The sequence below is a fragment of the Neofelis nebulosa genome, chromosome 6, assembly GCF_028018385.1.
Source record: "Neofelis nebulosa isolate mNeoNeb1 chromosome 6, mNeoNeb1.pri, whole genome shotgun sequence".
Classification (NCBI taxonomy): domain Eukaryota; kingdom Metazoa; phylum Chordata; class Mammalia; order Carnivora; family Felidae; genus Neofelis; species Neofelis nebulosa.
In genome coordinates this window covers 9,813,297-9,825,865 of record NC_080787.1, presented here as the reverse complement: position 1 = coordinate 9,825,865, position 12,569 = coordinate 9,813,297, and the positions used below count along the sequence as shown (strand labels likewise).

General features: G+C 41.8%; 1 long non-coding RNA gene across 2 annotated transcripts in view; it reads right to left on the bottom strand.

Moving 5' to 3' along the window:
• LOC131513699 (uncharacterized) overlaps positions 1-12,569 on the bottom strand; it is a 139,380-nt gene that overhangs the window by 65,594 nt on the left and 61,217 nt on the right. Inside the window, exon 4 of one of the 2 annotated variants that reach the window (XR_009262723.1) lies at positions 6,299-6,518. The exons of the other annotated variant lie outside the window; for it this stretch is intronic. This is a non-coding gene — a long non-coding RNA (uncharacterized LOC131513699). Of the gene's footprint in view, positions 1-6,298; positions 6,519-12,569 lie in introns of those variants that run through there. 2 annotated transcript variants of the gene reach the window in all.

Here is a 12,569-nt window from a genome sequence, read left to right as displayed (position 1 = left end):
GATTGTCTGTCCTGGGATCTGAGGACCCAAGGAGGTTGAATAATGAAAACTACCAGTTTTGAAAAGATGCGAGGGAGAAGAGGGGTGATGATTTAAAGTTATAATAACGTTTTTTTAAAGAACACACACACATTAAACGAAGTAAAAATGTTACTGAACACATATAGATAACCCCATGCAATATGGGATTGAGAGATACTAGCAAGTGGGAGATGATATAAAAGAAATGTCTTTCTCCTCCTGAATATAAGTGACAAAAGAACCCCTAAAGAAATCAATATGGATGGCTACAGAGAAAGGGTTGGGGGAAACCCAGCCGGAAGCTGCATGTGGAACATAAAGATAGTTTCATAAAGGCAAAATGTGCTAGAATTTTCCCCCATGAAGCCCTTGAATTATGATGACTATGAGTGCTATGGGTGTATATTTGGAAAACCAACTATGCTTTCTGCTTTCGTTGCCTTTTTTGCACCAACAATTTCTTAAACAATATTCTATTTCTATAGCAGGGCTCTGTCACCGTGATGCAGCCAAGCTTTACTTTGACAAATCAAGTATTAAATAATTCATTGGTGCTCCGAGGGGAAAGATATCCAGAGCATATCCCTGCAGAAAGTTCCCCTTCCTCGTAAACAGAACAGCGTAGCACAGATATGCAGAAGCACGTCCCCTCCATGCGTAGGCGCCTTCGAAACGAGTCAGGATGGAGTGTCTGCATTAGGAAGGAGCTGGGCCCCCTGGTCAGCGGTCCGTTCGTCTTATTAAATCATCTTTCCTTCTGCTGTTTTTTAACGGAGGTTAATGCCATTATTATTGGCTTAATTAGCTGGGCATAAAATATATTCTTTCACTAAAGAAAAATAGTTTTTCAGTAAGAACTGATAGTAATTTATAGGGTTTGTTTTATGTACTAACAGTCCCTTTATTTCAGATAGTTTTCTTACATTTTCTTACAAGAGACAGGAAACTATAGGAGTAGGGAGAGAACGCATGTGCTTGAACAAAAAAATTATGTCGACACAGAAGGGTGCGGTGGCTCTTGGCAAGGATTAAAATACATTAGATGTGGGGAGACATAGTAAGGATATGGATATCATGCCAATCACTAACGAGGACACGAACAAGGTAAAGTCATTTTTAAAAATGTTACCTTTCCTCAAAATCCAAAGAATGGAGCCAATGAAATCTGATTTTGTTTACAAAGAAACATCAATGTTTCTGCTAGACAAATGCATAGATCTTTCTCTCCCATTTACCAGGTACACAACAAGAGGAAGGAATAATGTATACCATCATAAGATATTTATGTTGCCTATCTCTAGGGGTCTTGAAGTGCCTGACAAAATTCATACCATTAATTCTCCCTCTGTCCCTGGGAGATAGGAAGCAAGCAGACATTATTAGACAATAATATAACTAATGTGCATATGTGGAAGCAGGAAGGCTGGTGAGGCTTCAGCTGGATCAGCTGCTTTTCTGCCTTTGGGGACGGAGAATGGCTGCAGGGAAACTTACTCTTTCCCGATTCCGCCAGTCCCTTCCCCAGCGCCGGGACTTCTTTGCCTCCAGTTCTTCGAGAACTGAATTTATCTGAGTAACTCCCTAAACTGAATACACAGATGAATCTTCAAGTAAGTGAACGCTCTGTCTCTCTTCGACTCACTCTCTCCCACCTCCTAACAGCAGATCGTCCTGTGGTTCTGAGCCGCTTTGTCCATAGCCGGTTACTGAGCCATAACTGCCCCTACGCTGCACATCTCAGGCTCTACCTCCACGGGCTCAGAAGGAACTCAGAGCCCTCTTAATTTCCTATCTGCTATTTCTGCAAATCCGCACAAGCTGCCCCTCTCATGTAGATCCCTTGCGAATTCAAGTCCTCTCAAAATCCTACCGGAGACCTTCTTCTAAGATTCTATACCTTGACATTGCTCCTTCTCTAATGGGCCATGGAGGGCTGGCTGGAACAAAGGTGTTATATTCAGAATCATGTCTGCCCCGACTTCAGCCTTCGCAGGATGGTGGCATTATCTTAACAACCAAATCCCTGTGATAATAATGATCGAAAGATCGTGTTACCTTTACCATGGAGTTTTGCAACGTACTAAACACTTTACATTCATGGCCACGTAAGGTCCTTATGAGGCTGGTGTTTTGATTCGATGCATTTTCAGCTGAAAGCGGCTTTAAACTCCAATTTTACACTGTCCGAAATCACAGGTATGGACTAGAACTCAAACCCATGTTTCTTCCACTATGAGTTATACGTTCCACACCGCTAAATTTTAATGCTGCTGAAAACCGTGTTTGCCGGCCAATGCTAAGAGCTATACGTTTTTCTTATTATTAATAAATAATTTCAAGAGGGCAAGAGGGAGATTCAAAATTGAGGTGTTAGGATTAGTCAGGTAATAATGCCAAACTCCTTATAGTTTTTCTTTTTTCATCTTCACACACACAATATATTTTACCCTGTTGCAGAATGGACTTAGGTTTCACAGCTTATGTAGCTGCGGGCATATGTTGTGGATAGTGCTATCGTATTTCCAACAAATATATTTGCTCCCGGCCCCACCTGCAACTTGAAACCTTGCATTATTAGAAACAGGTTTCACTCCATCGTGATGTGTATGAGGTGACAGAAGGGAACATAATGAATAAATGGAAGTAGGAACATGGCCTCAGCTTCCCGACATTTTCAAGAAGACGTAATATGTCTCTACTGCTTCCCTATCAAGAAAAGAACACCAGATCTGTGTGTTAGCACTGTTTCAGCAATATATAACGCAGTGGCTACGGTTTTGCTCTTTTCTTTCAGTCCTGAAGTTGAGGTTTTAGGTAAAATATGAGAATAATAGTATCATTATGTCAGAAGAAATCATGTATTTGGGATCAAGGTTTCTCTCACTACTTAAGTAGTATATACAACAGAAGCTTGGCGAATGTTGACTGTGCCCTGTAATTTATTTAAATGCGTTCACTATTGTAGGGGATTATTTACAGAATTATTGTTTTGCAACATGCAGGTAATGTTGGGGTATTAAATAATTCTCCTTTTAGAACTTCACACCAGTTTAATTTCATATAACAATAATTGAAATGATCACAGACCTGGGTCTCAGCTTTCAGAGGTACGTTACAGAAAAAAAAAAAAAATCAAACAAAAAGGACCAAATCAAAAGGATGAGTAAAATGGGTTGCAGAGTGTTTGTTAAAATATCCACAGCCATGTTTCAAGTACTGTGAGTCTAGCCTAAAGCAGACGATGTGTACTAATATCCCTTTTTCTCTTACATTTATGTTTTTTTCTGAATGTTATTGCAAAGATGAATCTGTGCATAACTGGTTCTTTATGGCTGTATTCACCTCAACTATTTGGTTCATTCATAATTTCTAAGTGCTCATTTTGTGTAGAGGAAAAGCATGTTATCTCATGCCTGAGGATATCATTTTATATATTAAAATCCATAAATTTCATGGTATTTCATTCTACAAGATTTTTATACTGCAGGATTTTCTTCGTTGTTTAAAGCTGAATAATATTCCATTGTATGTATATGCCACAGTGTTTTTTTAATCCATTCATCCATTGATAGACATTGTTTCCACATGTTGGCTGCTGTGAATAGTGCTGGAATGAACATGCAAATGCTAATATTTCTTTGAAATCCCTAACTCAAAAAAGAGGGAAATCCTGCAATATGCAACAACGTGGGTGAACCTAGAGGACATTATGCTCAATGAAATAAGCCAGCAGCTGAAGGACAAATACTGCATGATTCCATTTGTATGAAGTATCTAAATTTTTTTTTTAACGTTTATTTATTTTTGAGACAGAGAGAGACAGAGCATGAATGGGGGAGGGGCAGAGAGAGGGAGACACAGAATCGGAAACAGGCTCCAGGCTCTGAGCAGTCAGCACAGAGCCCGACGCGGGGCTTGATCTCACAGACCACGAGATCGTGACCTGAGCCGAAGTCGGATGCTTAACCGACTGAGCCACCCAGGCACCCCTGTATGAAGTATCTAAAATAAACTCATTGGAACAAAGAATAGAACTGTGGTTGCCAGGAATTAGGAGGAGGGAGAAGCAGGGCGTTGCTAACCAATGGGTATGAACTTCAGTTATGCATATAAATAACCTGTAGAGATCTTCTATACAACACTGTGCTTATATATAATAATACTTTGTAAGTATCAGATACTTACAAGTCTGTTAACAGGATATGTCTCAACTGCTCTCAACACAGTGAAATAAAATAAGAAAAATATTTTTCTAACATAATAAAGAAGAGCAGATCAAGGACTAAACTCATCTAATTATCAATCAATGCTAATTACTAATGAGTGAATGAAAATAAATAATAAAGCATGATTGATAACCATTTTAAATTTATTCAAGTAATACTTACTGATCACTTATTATGTGTTAAGATCTTTGTGGGACATTGGAAATAGAAAGATGAAAAATTACAGTCATTGGTCCAAGAAGTTTAAGTTGATGCTCAAATCGCAGTAGATACTCAAAGGACTAAGTCATCAATTATGCTTGGGACGGAGGCAGGGAAACATAACAGTTGTTGACAACTGAATCTTAAAACGTGAATAATAGCATATGAGATGAAAGAGGGACTAGCAAGTGAAGAGATTTCTAAACTAACTGAAAATACTTTAGAGAAAAACGATTCGTTTTTATATCTTGAGAGAGAGAGACAGAATGCAAGAGGGGGAGGGGCAGAGAGAGACACACACACAGAATCCGAAGCAGGTTCCAGGCTCGGAGCCATCGGCACAAGGCCCGATGTGGGGCTCAAACTCACAAACCGTGAGCTCCTGACTCGAGCTGAAGTCGGCCGACGCTCAACCGACCGAGCCACCCAGGTGCCTCTAACTAAAAATACTTTTAAAGTCATGAAGTCATGACATGATTCAAGGTCTTCAAAGGTTTTAATGTGATCGGGAGAAATGTAACCAGGACAGCAGGGAGTGAGGTAGGGCGAGGGAAGCCTAGACTCCTAGGCGATGAGGCTGATGGGAACATACTAGGTCTTAGCTCTGGAAGGCAGGCTAAGGAGTTTACTATTTATTCCAGGGTGATAAAAAGGCACCAAAGGATTAAAACGGGCATATATGATCTTACGGTTTTCGCCTCGGTAATTCAATGATAGCAGCAACACGGCAGGAGGTTGGATAGGGAGGAAAACAAGACCAGATTTAGGGTGACCCTCTCATGGTACCTTTTCAGCAGTCTAGACCAGAAGTGATAAAGACTTACATGCACGCGGCAGGACTACAAATGGATAGAAAGAGAGAAAACTAAGAGTCATGTAGTAGGATAGTGTGAGAGGAATTAATAACCAAATCTTTGTAGATTATGAAGAAGGGAGAAAAATTAATAATGGCTGAATTAACTGGTTTAGGTTGCTGTGTTGATGTAGCGCTCATTTAAAAAGGACACGAAATTTTAGAGTATAAACTGATTCCAGGGAAAATAATGAATTCCATTTTGGAAAAATTCATAACGGGGGACTCATAATTTAGAAATCAAGCAACTCATCAGAGTCATTAGCATTCACGTGGTAACCAAATCACTGGAATAGATAAGATTGTCAAGGGATCATATGAGAAAGGCAGTAGAGGGGCACCTGGGTGGCTCAGTCGGTTCAGCGTCTGACTTTGGCTGAGGTCATGATTTTGCAGTCTGTGAGTTTGAGCCCCGCGTGGAACTCTGTGCTGACAGCTCGGAGCCTGAAACCTGCTTCGGATTCTGTGTCTCCCTCTCTATCTGCCCCTCCCCCACTCATGCGTGTGCGCTCTCTGTCTCTCTCTGTCTCTCTCAAAAACAAAAACAAACATTAAACAATTAATTAGAAAAGGCAGTAGAAAACCCAGGATAAACACCAGGAAGCACCATCATTTTAAGAGAAGTAAAGGGTAAGAAAAATGGTCAGAAAGAACTAGAAAGAGGGCAATCACTGAAGAAAAAGATGTTCTGAAATATAGGAAAAGGTTGAGAGAATCGAACACTTACGACAAAATACCGTTAAGAATTGACATGTGTCCACTGGTTTTAGCCATGATTGATTTGGCAGCACCAGTGAGGATAGAAACCGGATGAAATTATGGGAGAAGTATATGTGATTTAAACACATGGAGAGAGCAGAAATAAAAGCAGTAGACTCTTGTCAGTGAGGGAGGAGAGGGGTCAGATACCAAGGGGAGAAACAGAATTCAGACAGTAAGAGTGACTTCATCAAGTTCAGCATTTGAGAAGAAAAAAAAAAAAAAACACTGGAAGAAAGGTAATGGATGAAATTGTGTGGGCGATGGAATACTTACTGGAAAAGATCCAAGAGAAGCTGAAGACAGTGGAATAAAGACTGTGGTTAGAAGCATCAGCCTTCAAGGGGGTCGGGAGGTGATGAAGTTCCAGAGGTCTTGATGTGTGGAGGCAGGGAGGTGAGAATGCTCTCGCCTGAGTTCCTCCCTGTTGTCTGTGCAGGTGCTTTCCAGGGTATTGGCTGGAGGGAGGTGAGGGAAGGGGGAGGCTTGGTCAGAAAGCTTGACGTTTAGAATAGCCCCTGAGAGAAAAGGTAGGGAAAATTCACCAAGGAAGCACTGGCTGAGAACATGTGGATGTACTCGACTAATATTTATCAAGCATCTCCTGCGTCCAAGGACTAGCAATGAATAAAAACAGAAATCTTCACTCACTTGGAGTTGGGGGAGTAAGTAAGAAACTTATTTGTGTACAACTAGACCATCTAGTATGGCACTCTGTCCCTGTTCTCTGACCTTTTCCTGACGGGGATTACCGTTCTTATCTTCATAAGTTAATGTTAACTTTAAATGAGCTGATTTATTTTTTATTATTTAAAAAAAAATTTTTTTTTAATGTTTAGTATTGAGAGACAGAGAGAGACAGAGCATGAGCTTGGGAGGGGCAGAGAGAGGAGGAGACACAGAATCCGAAGCAGGCTCCAGACTCTGAGCTGTCAGCACAGAGCCTGATGCGGGGCTCAAACTCACAAACTTCGACCTGAGTCGAAGTAAGACGCTTAACAGACTGAGCCACCCAGGCGCCCCAAATGAGCTAATTTATTTACTTTTAAAGTTTGTTTATTTAATTTGAGAGGGAGAGAAAAAGTATGAGTGAGGGAAGGGCAGAGAGAGAGAGAATCCCAAGCAAGGTCCACACGGTCAGCTCAGAGCCCGATGTGGGGCTCAAATTCAGGAACCGTGAGATCATGACCTAAGCCGAAGTCAAATGCTTAACTGAATCACCCAAGTACCCCAACCTAACTTATTCTGGAAGCACTTTTTAAACCATAAAAGTATCCCCGGGTGATAACCCATGACCGAGATCTTGAACACAAGTGGCATAGTTGATGAGTGGGATATATGGACTTAAGACAAATAATAGAAAAGAAAAAAATGCACATTCACTGCAGGATAAAAAATTATTAAACATAAATTATGAATGAGGATTAATATCAAGCGAGTGCTTCTTTGTGCCTGCTAAGTTTTATATGTGCCTAAAAACGATAGCACCACAGCTCAGCTATCGAGGAAAGGGAAGAGCAGAGTCCAGTCAGGGATGCAGATGCCTGGCCAGGGAACGCTCTGCCAGTGCATAAATGTGAGGGTAGGGACCCAGAGACAGAGCTATGAGGCCACTGAAAAGTGACTGGATCTCCCTGGTGTCGCCAGTGAAGTCCTCACAGTTAACCGTGCTGAGGCTTACTCTTGAATAATGTGAAAAGAAACGAGTGAATCGGCAGCAGGACTTACAATCACACGCTCTATTTCCACGATTGTATTATGCAAAGACAGGACATTAAAAGTCCTGTGTAATAAATTCGACATTCCTTGCCATAGGTTTCGACTCTTCCACCCCCCAAAAATGCAGTTCCGTGGCCAATATATATTTCATCCTCACGGCTGAGGCCCCACTGGTCTCCCACCACCATTCATGGAAAGGGAGGAGACCAGATAAAATAGTGTGAACAACCACCCTTCAAACACAGAGACAGTTTTGTATTGAATCGCCTCGGCAGACTATCCGGGTCTCCGTGTTCTTCAAAGTATTTCATTTAAATTACCATTAAAGTAAAATTAAGTTGGTATTAACCTTGTCTGTTCAAATGATGCCCCTGAAAGGTAAGCACAGCCTTCTGACATGCACGGAAATGAAATGATGAATTGATACATGTACCACTTGGGATGGATGGAGTCCTTCTAATGAGTGATCACCTGTGGTGTAACTGTATTGATTGTGTTTGTACATGTCAAATGAGGCTGGCAAGGATGAACTTGAAGAAATCAATCTTGGAACTTGCTAGGATAGCAGCCTCCTACTTTCGCAGGTACTAAATCATGAACTTGCAAAAAAAAAAAAACATACACAAAAAACCTGCAAAGTTTGTAAAGTACCAATCTCTTCTTGACACTATTTGGTTTGGCGAAGGATTTCTTGTCAACTTAAAAGACAAACATGTGCTCAGAGAATGATTTGTGGAGGACGAATCATTGCAAGAGTTCATTTGGAGACCCATGTGCTTTCAGCGCTGTCCTCTCGATACCACGAGGAAGAGTTGTTTCCATTTCTACGTACTTTTCTTATAATTACAAAAACACATGGAGAGATCCACATTCTCCTGCCCCCTCTTCTCACACGATAATGATGAGTTTCTGGGCCTCTTTCTTTATGTTGGATGTAACACTGGTAAGAAGAAATGTGTGAAAATGAAGGTGATGAAGTTTATTTTTTTATATTTTTACTGGGAAACGTTCCAGGTCTGTGGGCGTGTTCACAGGTGGTTGTACACAGGCAGCCCCAACCTTGCACACACACGCACTCGTGCAACAATGTGGCAGCGTGTGTCATTTAGCAGCGGTTGGCTGGAACAGCCACACTTGCCCTCTCGTGGCATTGGAACTTCCATGCGCGTGAAATACCGTTTGCATTTCAGGAGGAAAACTTCCTAAGGCAGATTTGGGGAGAGGAATGCTGTCAGAGCAGATAAAATGATGCAAGGCCCACCTCCCGAATTTGCTTCCCCGCCACGACCGAAGGGTGCCAACGCCCTTGATTTCTGAAGAAAGGCTTCTGTAACCTGGGGCTCCAGCGTGCAGGTGGGGTCTTATTGACCCAGCTCTCTCCTTATGCTAGGGAAGGATCTTTTCAAGATGTTGGTTTTTGTTTTTGTTTTTTTTAATTTTTAAATTTTTTTAATGTTTATTTATTTGTTTTTTTAAAATACAAAATTTTTTTTTAACATTTATTCATTTTTGAAAGGCAGAGAGAGACAGAACGCGAACGGGGGAGGGACAGAGAGAGGGGGAGACACAGAATCCGAAGCAGACTCCAGGCTCTGAGCTGTCAGCACAGAGCCCGATGTGGGGCTCAAACCCATGAACCGCGAGATCATGACCTGAGCCGAAGTCTGACACTTGACCGACTGAACCACCCAGGCGGCCCTGTTTTGTCTTTTAAATAGGAAAAAAATAAAAAGACATGCATAATGTCTCCATTCATCCTGACACAAGAGCCTGGCTGAACAATTAATCTCTTCCTCCACACAGTAGTGAAACAGGTGGTTCAGGGACACGTGGACTTTACAGTAGCAACAGAACAGCACCTATTCGCCTGTCACTTCCATTACTTTCGTTGCTTTCAGTTCTGTGTTTATTTTTGAGAGAGTGAGAGTGGGTGCACGAATGGGGGTGGGGCAGAGTGAGGGGGACAGAGGATTCCAAGCAGGCTCTGCGCTGACAGCAGACAGCCTGACACGGGGCTGGAACTCAGGAGATGTGAGATTGTGACCTGAGCCAAAGTCAGCTGCTTAAGCGACTGAGCCACCCAGGGGCCCCTCATTGCTTTTAACTCATGATTTTAGACCCTTTCAAAAACACCCTCGAAGGACAGAATATCTCATATATTGAATTTTCCAGGGATTCCTGTTTGTGAACATCATATCATCGTATGCCATGTTGGGCTAAAAAGCAAACTCACAGAATTACCACTCTTCTGTGATGATCTGGGCTGGAACACTCCGGTGAAGAAACTGAGACACAGACTCTGTTGGCGTTTACATGGACCGTCTGCCTGCAGTGGGCAAGGGGTGTTACAGACTGTAACAGGAATACAGTAGACTAGCGTGTTCACCTCCTTAGCAGTGTATCTCAGTTCCTATCAGTCTTGCAATCACCCTTTCTCAACCTTTTGCTCTTATGAGGAGGAAGGTATGGCTCACCATGGGAGGGGCCAAACATGAGACCATTGCCTTACATGCAGGGAATGTATTCTGAATCTATAACTTAACACATCGCTTTTAGGCAAGACATTCTAAAGGAATCACACTAGATGCATCCCGTCCTTACTATCTCAAATATCACATATAGCAAATCTCGGGAAGACGAAACTTTCACCATGATGAAAGACTTCTTGCAACATTCTCCCTTAACTCGTTGAGAAAAAAGAAAGCGATGCATTTTACTTGGTTTCCCAACTTACAGGCCTATTCATTACTCCTAGTCTCGTTGATGAACAATACTGCAATGTTAAAAAAAAAAATGTTTGAGGGGCGCCTGGGTGGCTCAGTCGGTTAAGCGTCTGACTTCAGCTCAGGTCACGATCTCACGGTCCGTGAGTTCGAGCCCCGCGTCAGGCTCTGGGCTGATGGCCCAGAGCCTGAAACCTGCTTCTGATTCTGTGTCTCCCTCTCTCTCTGCCCCTCCCCTGTTCATGCTCTGTCTCTCTCTGTCTCAAAAATAAATAGACGTTAAAAAAAAATGTTTGAACTCTTAGACGCTCAAAGATTTTCCATCTCTCCTTTTGTCTTTCACCTTAATGAATATTATAAATACTTGAAGAGATGATAGACAGTCAGCTCCTTGAATGAAGTCACATTTATATGGGTTAGATATCAGGCATATTTTTATCGTTTTACAAACCAGCTGAAGGGCTGGGCCAAAGTTTTTCACTTCCAAGTTTTGGATCAGTAAAGGCGTGAAACTCGTATTTGTTTCTAAAAAGCAGTCTGTGTAATTATTGCGGCTACGGATTTTCCATTTGGTCCAATATGTCGGTACACTTAATTTTTTTTTTTTAAGTATATCAGAGTGCTAGTTGTGAGAGAATGGTGTGTGTGTCTGAGTATATACACACTTTCTAAGTGAAATTAGTACTGAACTTGACCTCCTCGAAGGCGGCTACGAACTAGTACTGATCAGCCGTGGAGACACTGTGGAGTCATCCCTCAGATATAATCCTAGGCTGGGCAGAAAAGTAAATAAAATAAAACTTGAGAACCCCCACTAAGGTCTAAGATTTCAAAGAGTAGGAGTATTCACTGGAGCATGAAACACAGGTTTCACTTTCCGTTTCACTCAGGTAAGAATAATGACACCAGCAAATATATTCTCATTAAATCGTGATAGATTATAATGGCAATTTCCAAAATGCAGAAAATTTGGAGAATGCATAGAAGCATCAAGAAAAACAATAAGATCACCTCGAATCTGCCTATCAGACAACCCATGTTGACATCACACCTTCTAGACCTGTGTCCAGTGTTGCCCTGGGCGTAATTTCCTTAGAATTCTAAGAGCTGAAAGCAACTATATCCTGCTCTTCACCAGAATCATTAGGAGAGCATTTTTCATGCCACTGAAAGATAACTGAATGGTGAATCTCAAAAATAAAGATAGAGATTGAAAGAGGGGATTAAAAGCACCGCTTCATTAAAAAAAATTGTTAATGTTTATGTGTCTTTGAGAGAGAGAAAGGCAGAGAGCCAGTGGGAGAGGGGCAGAGAGAGAAGGAGACACAGAATCTGAAGCAGGCTCCGGGCTCTGAGCTGTCAGCACGGAGCCTGACGTGGGGCTGGAACTGACAGACTGCCAGATCATGACCTGAGCAGAAGTTGGCCGCTCAACCGACTGAGCCACCCAGGTGCCCCTAAAGGCACTGCTTCATTAGGTAATGGATTTTGCTTTTGCGTGAGTGTGTGCATGCGTGTGTGTCCGTGCGTGTATGTGTGCATGTGTGCATGATATTTAGGGAAAGTGTCACATTCAAGGCACTCATCATGTGGATCTTATGTTTCAGTTTTGATGGAATGTGAAAATTAACTGGTAAATAGATTTAGGACCATAGACGTCAGTCATGTGGAGTATAGGTTACTACTTGTGCAAGCAGATATCTCATAATAATTCATTTCACTATTTTAAACTTTTCTCATCGAAAAGCAAAGCAGTACACCAAAGACTTTTTGGAACCGTTACATCGCCAGCGTCCCTTTTGCGCATGTGCCATGCTTGTCCCCACCTCTCTGCGTCCCACCCGGCCATCCCTACTTACTTGTCCTGCATCCTCTCGTATCAAACTTTTAAGTATAGAAGAAAAGCTATGGATTTCCTTACAAGCTAAAACTCAAGTTGCTTGTCCTAAAAACCTAAATGGACTCTTACTATTAATTTCACAACCACATCTTTTTCAGTAATGACCTTTCGTTCGACGACTATAGAAATTACTGTTGAAAAATTGAATTCTACAGCTCAGTGTCTTC